Raw genomic sequence first — 8835 nt, forward strand, 5'->3', positions numbered from 1 at the left:
ATTTTAGTACAACCTGGAAATTAATTGGTATGAATATACGTGAATCTATTGAGATAATTAAATGTAAAAAAAAAAAATTAAATTATTGAATAAGGATGATGGACCTGATGGAAATGTTATCAACAGATGGCGTTTAATTTTTTAATGCGTAAATTGGTGGTGATAGTTGTATAAATGTTATTTTTTGCAAAACATTACACTCCTGAGGATGACGCAATAGTATACGTCGAAACATGTAGTGTAAAAAATTGTTTTCCAGTTTCATCGGGTTTTTTACCACTCTTTAGGCTTGTACAGTAAGTTATTATTTTAGTAACTTGGAGACTGGAAACAATCTCATTTCTATAGAATTGTGTAAAAAATAAGGTCTGTTTTATATTTCCAAACATAAACACAGTCTTATATTCAGTGAGAAGTCAGATGATATCACATAGAGATGTTTAAATCATTGGTCTGCAGAGAGTACTGCTGACGATAATGTTCGTATATATTTATTTAAGTTCTATAGATTTCTGGAAAATATTTTCTTTTGAAATTATTTGGCACCTCCCTTATTTGAATTTCAATATACTGTACATTTTTCTGTCGTGCGGGAAAGAAACATGCAAGTTGCATAGTGTGCTAAATTAAAATTTCACAAACCAGAGAAATATATTTCATGTGTGTAACAAATACATAAATGTTTTTTTTTAACTGTACAAATGTATGGAACGTTGATAAACTAAACTTTAGTTTTACACAATGTCTACTGCACATATTAATAACTTTACAACACAATATCAGTGTTGATTACATTTCTTGACGTATTTTCATACCATATTAATGATCAAATTCTGGTGGAGAGAACAATTCTTTCATTCAGTATGACTAGATAGTTCTTTATTTCATAATACATCTTACAACACATAATTTTATATTGTTATTTCAAAAAATAAATACATTTTTGTAAACATCAAACACACTTTACAACAAGAGTTAAATTACATTCCACATTAAATAGCTATTAACTAAACTTGCATACAAATATTCTTCTAGCAGTGGTAAAGTTAGTCACAATAGTCTTTTACATCATTTATATATGTATATATATTAAAAATCTTTAAAGGAGGGCTGGCAAGATCAATATCCAAAAATCATTATTCAAGAAGTATCTCATTGAATTACATAGCACAAACACGAATCTTTGATAACATTTTTTGGGTCAATGAGCTCAAAACAAAATAAAACAGCAGATGGTTATATTTTGTATTATCAAAAAGTCATTTTAGCACGTCTTATTACTTAAACTATATGAAAATTTCATGTAGATTACATTGTATATTATGGGTTTTAACAATATTATTTCTGAAAAAAAAAAAGAGGAGGAATTTACAATTGGAAAAAAGTAAGAATTTCCTCATTTACCAAGATGCCAAATCCATAGTTTGAATGTTTAAATAAGTTTTTAACAAAATAACATCTTCATACATTACTTCATGGATATCAAAGAATCCAAGTGATATGAGATGAGGTGGGATTGAAATACAGGGATCAAAGATCAAGATACTTATATCAGAATAACTGGCAAAATGATATAATACTATGAATATAAGTAAAAAAAAGTGGTCATTCAGAGTGACCTTTATGTCTCCAAAGATGTCCCCAGATGAAATGAAATTCATTTTATACATTAAAGAACACATAAAAAGGTAAATGTAGCTATATATATGAAAGTACTTCAAAAAATAGTCCAAATTCATCTTTTATACCACATTCACATTAACTACACTCACATAGGTTTCTTGCCCTTTGACCTCCATAAAAAAGTACAATTCGAAGACATTTTTTGGTTAAAGACTAGTTTAAACACAAAACCGTGGATTTGGCAGTAAAATTTAAATGATGAATAAATTCTAGCATTTTACTTTTTTCACTAGTAAATCCTTTTTTTTTTTTTTTGAGAAATAATACAATTAAAAGTCAAAATGTTCAAACAGAATCATAATCTCATGAAATTATCTTATTGTTATAGTGGCTAAACATGGTACAAGTAATTTTTAATCCCTTTTTTTTTGCATATGCAAAAATCTTTATTTTACACAACAGCATCCTGAACAAAATTTACACATCTGGCATTCTGTTTCTGTTGTCTCTACTGACCTAAAACTGGTTACTAAAAATTACATTTTCTCTATGTATTTCAGTAACATAATACTTGGATACAAACTCTGATAATTACAATTAGTCACTGAAAATTTTCAAGATTTAAATAATTGTTTGTATATGCACTTACTATTTACATAAGATATAATGAATGCAGACTAAACTAACCAGATTTTCCCGAGTAACAGAATCAAAGTTGAAATAAAGCATTACTTATATTTAAATGGTGTCAATGTACAATTTCAGGTTATTATTATGTCAATGAAAGTTATATGAATTTGTATATAAATATATATATTCTAACATCTGAGAAAAAGAAGCATCTATATATACCTTCAATGAAATATCAATTTAGATCCAATAACTGCTGAGAACAATGAGTGGTGTGTGTATGTAAGACAAGAAACTATAGAGTGGGAACGGAAAGCTGTTTTCTGATGAAAGATGAATACGTAAGAAGTAGGACCATGCAATGGTAGATATTATAACCTTTGTTCATAAGCTTTACATTAAGGAAATTTAAAAACAGTGGTCGTGTATGCTACAACCTATAATGTCCCACATCTAAAATATCACCCACGGTCTGCACCAAGTTAATAAAACAACAAAACAGAAACAAGTTACAGTATCAAGGACAGACCACAAGAAATTATAGGGAAAACTTATTCCTGGTATTTCATCTGCAGCGTAAACAATAACTACATCCAAGAATGATAAAATTAGTAGACAACAAAATGTGTCATCAACCTACCTAAATCTACCAACACAGTGTAGCACCTCAACTTTCACCCTAAAATATAGCTACTAAAACATGCATTTAATTTTACATCCATGCTCCTTATTTTATGCCTGGCTGTAGAAGATTAATTAATATCTATACTCATGTACACACATTTTTATTGAAGAAGTTATGTCTTCAAGGAATTGAATTTGGATTGCCTTGAACACAGATCAGTTCTAAACCAATTTCGGAAGATAAATACAAACAAAATATAGAATTGCTAGAATTATTACAGGTGACAACATTTTAAAAGCACCCGCTGCATGAGAAAAACATACATACATAGCAAAATTACATTTGAATTTACTATGTACAATAATTAGATTTATTAGAATAGCAACATTTTAATTTACCAGTAGATTATAAGTATAAACTTTACCTATATTAAGCTTATTACAAAATAAATCACAGATCAGAAAAATTTCATTTTATTTAAACCATTTTCTTTTTTACACATTATCACTCATGAGAATTGTAAAGCCTACATATATTGTGGACTGATTATTATATCTTGTCAATCGAAATAGAAATAATTACACTGTACACTAAATGGTAAATCACTATTAACTGCAAAATTTAATCAAATGATACATTTCTGTAATGGGAAATGATTCATTACTTTTACATGCATAATAATAATAAGTACAGACTGCAAACTGTTTACTAAAAATGTTCTTTTTAATCAGTTATTATATATACTCTTGAAATTGTTAGAGAAAACAGTCCAAATGTTCTGTGAACAAAATGAAACTTTGTCACTATTTTATTATTATTAAAGATAGAAAAGCAAATTATCATGACCTTCAAGGAATTTATTTCTACAGTTCTTTGTATCCAGTAACACTTGGCACTTTTTTATTAAGTTTTCAGTAAATACACAAACATGCATACATTATGTGTAAAGTAAAAATAATAATGCAGAGATTAAAAGCAATGGAACCAAAAAAGTCTCAAAATAGTATTAACATAACTACTTCCCGATTAGTTCAGAACCACATAAAACTCCTTCCCGTTACAATGGTAGTCCTCAACAGGTTTAAAGTCAATTACAGATTAAATTGTGGTAGTTTTCCTTCATTTTTAGATAATGGCTATATGTTACACTGTTTGTTACATGGTGTCTATAAATAGTTTTACCTATTATAAAACATTACAACTTTTAAATTAAGACAGATAAAGACATACAGTATTTATCAAGTATGATAGTCACAAAGTTTTATCTTGCCAGTTTAAGCCAAAATTTTTAAACACCACCACCAAAATGGAGTGTTTAACAAAAACAAAAAACATAGATCACCTTGTGATATGTCGAAATCTAATTTTTTTGTTCTCATAACTTTATTATGCATGAGCACAAACAAACGATGCAATTAAGTAAGTATCATAAGAAGTTGAAGGGCACAGGATCTGTGTCCCAAAAGCAGAGTTCTACAGTCCAGTTAAAGTGAAAAAACTCTTTCAATGTAGCCTAGGAAATGCTACGAGGAGGATTACTGTTGAATTTGACAAATCAAGAGCCACAGCATTTAAGACTCTAAAAATATATAACTATAAGCATAGAAAAATCAGAAGGTCCAAATAGCTGCTTGAAGAGCACTATAATGAGTACTGTGTTTCTCAACTGGATGGACCTAAAAAATACATTTATGAATTGCACAAGGAAAATTCTGTCTGTTGGGAAATAAACAGGTATAACTGTTGAAGGTAGAGAGATGAGAACTCATATACCACTCAGGAGTACATGTGAGATTCACCAAACATCAGTGTTTGATGTGCTGTATCATGACAAATGATCTAAAGTCCCTATTCTTTCCAAGATAAAACAGTCACTGTACTCATGTTCCTGAACATTCTGGAGAGTTTTCTTTTTATGTGTGAAACTACTGTCCACGGTGATACACTATCTTGACCGAATTTATGGCTATGGGGAAACATTAAGTCTTCAATTTACACTCAACATCTAGTTATGCTTGCTAATATCATGAATTTTATCAAAGAAACAACTGATTGAATTCCAGAACATGTGTTCATCAATTTGTTTGATGAATAGCAAAGACAACTGTGTAAATGTACCGAGATAAACCACCAGAAATCATGCCAAGATGATATAAATCCTGAGGGTACCAACTCATTCTCTCTCTCTTTATCTTTGCTTAAAAGTTATTATGTTAAAACCTGTAAAACCATTTTTAGACATCTTGTTTTACAATCAACAAAATTATCTTTTTACATCAACAAGTGAGGAAAACAAGTCAATATAACGTTTGCTATAATTAATTCACAAAATCACCTAGATTTCATATTATTGCTTCACTCCAGAAATTATTAATTCTTTAAAAAACAATAAGCAGCATACATGTCAATATTAGTTTCTCAGACTATTCAAATAATTTTGGGCAATCATGTTACCTTGATAGAGCATGTGTGTGTATATATAATTATTTATACATTCATCATATTCTAAGATCTGTGAGGATGGATTCAGAAATTTGTAATCTCCACAAAATATTTTAGCAATTTTATCACACGTACATTTTTACAGTAAAAACTTCTAATTACACTTATCTATAGTGTATATATTTAAATATATATATGTTTAAATAAGTTTAAAATGAATAAATACTGTCTAATAATACAAATGTGTGTATGACAAAGTCTATACAATATTATACAGGGCATGAGGGATTTTTGTAACATTTTGTAAATGTTGTGAAGAAAACAAACCTAAACACTTCATACAAAAATAAGAATGAGATATTTTTGCAAGTTTCCTCTAAAGGCTAATAAGTAATTTTATACTTTTCAGATCAACAAATTAGGATGTTTGCACAATATATCACAATTATGTTAATATTTAGAATAGATATTTGGTATGAACAACAGTAATAACAATAATAACGTTTGAAACCACACATATAGATACAAACAAACACGGACAAAGAAAGAAAATCATTATCAATTATTTCTAAACCACTAACACTGTACCTCAAAATTACATAATTCTATTTTGACAGCTAAACATTATACAGCTATAACAAAAAATATTAAAGTCAACAAGCATAAGGACATTATGAGCTGCATTTACAATATTTCTGAAACAGAACTTTGCCCAATTATAAGTGGGAAGGATCTGAAACCAACATACTAAGTAACAATTACCATTTTAAATGTGGTAAAGAATAACTTCATGCAACAGTACGGATGTTTTGAAATACATTATTTAAGTCCCTTTGAAAATAACTTTAAAGTGATCATACTAAACTTTGTAAAATGAAAGTTTCTCATCCTTCTATGTATTTTTATTTTACTTACAGATGTCAAGAATGACACTAAAAGAGGCAAAACATCTGCATTTCAAGAGAAAGAAGTTCAGCTTTCCAAATGTATCGGACATGTTTCGGATTAACCACAGAAAAAAAAATGCATTATTTGAAGAACTTCTTTTACTTTAATATAATATGATGCACTAACCAACAAATACTCAATTAACAGAAATGTATGTGATAGTGTAAAGAAACTGTAGAAACGCAATGGGTGAGAAGTACTGAAAGATAGCTTTTAATAAATTTTGATTATTCTCGCTTCATGTAGTTACTTTTCTTCTATAATGTTTTATAATGCATTAACTAAGGTGTAAAAAAGAGATGGTCTTTAATGCCGAGGTCCTCCAACCTGTCCACGAGGTTGAGCTGCTTTTATTTTTTTATTTTGTAACATATCCACTTAAAAGAAAGCCTAGTTCAAGTTTAATTGAAAGGAGTTAATTTGTTGATGAAAATAATCGTTGTAGCACCTGCATGAAAATTAAATATAAAACAAATAAAATAAACAAATACAGAAAAGATTTGTAATTAACATGAAAAAGGCTTCATGGTGATCTGACAATCATCATCAACATGATGGAGACCACTTCTTTATAGACGTAAAATGTTTAAATGTGATATTTATAAGTTAATTTTCTAATAATTATGCTTCAAAACTTGGAAGCTACATTACGGTGGCTTGCCATATTTGAATATTTACTGAGCTTACACATTTTTTTTTGTATTATATAATATTCTAATTCTTGATGAGTTGAAACTTAGCATGAATTAATATTTTATTGTTCTGTTAAATCTTTTTATTTCTGTTTTGTCATCTTTTGATCTAATATAAAACTGGGCCAGAATTTATAATGTTATTTTGATACTATTAACATGGCAACATGCTAATTTTGCATACAGTGATTTACAAGCTTTATAGCTTTCTAAAGAGTAAATATGAACTAAAATTTCATTCACCTTTGTCACTAAAATTGCTAAAGATACAGTAGTTCATTATATTACAAAAATGTAAGCAGTATCACTTATTTTACCATGCCAAGACAAATCACATCAAGCACATTGGATTAACTGGTTTTCAAATTTTTTTTTTTCAAGCTTCAGTACATTATCACAGGAAACTTGTATACAACTACAGTGACAAATCATGCTTTTAAACCACAAAAATAATAAATGATCGATTTGCCTTAAACTTTTTAAAATGCTTTTGAATTGTACTGTAGTATTTCTATACTACAAGAAAACTTTTTGAATTAAAAGAGGTACTTCAAAAAACTTTATTAAATAGCTTTTTAATAATAATGTTCTTCAGGATACTAATGAAAAAAAAACATTTTTTGATTAAACTGCCTAAGATTCTTATGGTAGTTTTTGAACAATTTCACGATAAGACTATTTAGTGGCTTCTAAAGAAGGCCTATAAGGGACCTACACACATGCTTGAAATGCATAGGTCATTTAAGTAAAAATAAAATAATTTGTATTAATTATCTCTAATATTATTTATGTATAGTAAACAAGATAAAACATGTTATCCACGTTTCAAGTGAAAAATATTAAATATAGTCTTTTAAAGAGATGATTCATAGGAAGCAAAATTTGCATATATTTTTCCTAATTTCTTTATATAGTACAAATGATTTTTAATGATAATTTGTTTTTCTTGAAAATATAAATGTACAAAAGATAATTCATAATTTGGGTCTTGTGATTTGGCTTGGAACAAGTACCATCTAGGCCTAGGGTATATTATTCATAACATTTCTAATAACAGAGACAAGCAAGTATCATTATGTAAAACTAATGGTAGAAATAACACATATCATTGCCTCAAAGTTATTACTTAAACAAAACAGATTTGATTAAAGTTATATTTAAAAATTCAGCATCAAGAAATTTTTGGAGAATATTCTATTCCTAGCAAAGTAACAAAAGTGTTAGGAAAATTTCTGGTCAAAGCAGAATATTATTAAGAGAAAAGGTAATTAACCTACAATTCATAAAAACTGAAAATAAATCTATATACAAGTATAATGATGTATTCACAAAATGGAAATGCTCCATTCATAGGACGACATCAAACAACGATTTTCTTTTAAACAAAATACAATTGTCCACCTAAATTATTCAATACTCAAGCACTAAAGTTTAAATTAAAAAATGATTAAAGATGTTATCAAAATTTCTAATGCTTTAGTTGCACAAACAATTCATCCCCATCAGGCAAAATTTTCTCTTTGACAGAAAACATTCCTGTTGAAAATCTTATTGATTATTGTCTTCAATTTCATATTTAATGGTTTGAAGTATCATACTCGAAACACAAACATTTCTAATAATGGCATACATAAAATCTATCACAAAATTTCTGTAAATTGTAAAGTAAAATATTGATGCAAAATACCATCTTAACTTTCTTATCAGCTCTTGTGTTACAAATTTATTAACTATTCTAGGATACAAAAAAACGTTTACACTCATACACACACACACACACACTCACAGCAATTTCAAATAACATTACATGTTCATATAAGTTCATGTATATATATATATATATATATATATATATATATATATATTATATTACTT

The 8835-nt window shown here is 28.0% G+C and overlaps 1 long non-coding RNA gene across 1 annotated transcript; it reads left to right on the top strand.

Moving 5' to 3' along the window:
• The first annotated feature begins 150 nt into the window (after positions 1-150).
• Positions 151-6506, top strand: LOC111085882. The gene is made up of 3 exons (XR_002610653.1): positions 151-296; positions 2498-2617; positions 6238-6506. It is a non-coding gene; the product is annotated as an uncharacterized LOC111085882 (long non-coding RNA).
• Positions 6507-8835: the final 2329 nt, after the last annotated feature.

The sequence above is a fragment of the Limulus polyphemus genome, unplaced genomic scaffold (genome assembly GCF_000517525.1).
Source record: "Limulus polyphemus unplaced genomic scaffold, Limulus_polyphemus-2.1.2 Scaffold686, whole genome shotgun sequence".
Classification (NCBI taxonomy): Eukaryota; Metazoa; Arthropoda; class Merostomata; order Xiphosura; family Limulidae; genus Limulus; species Limulus polyphemus.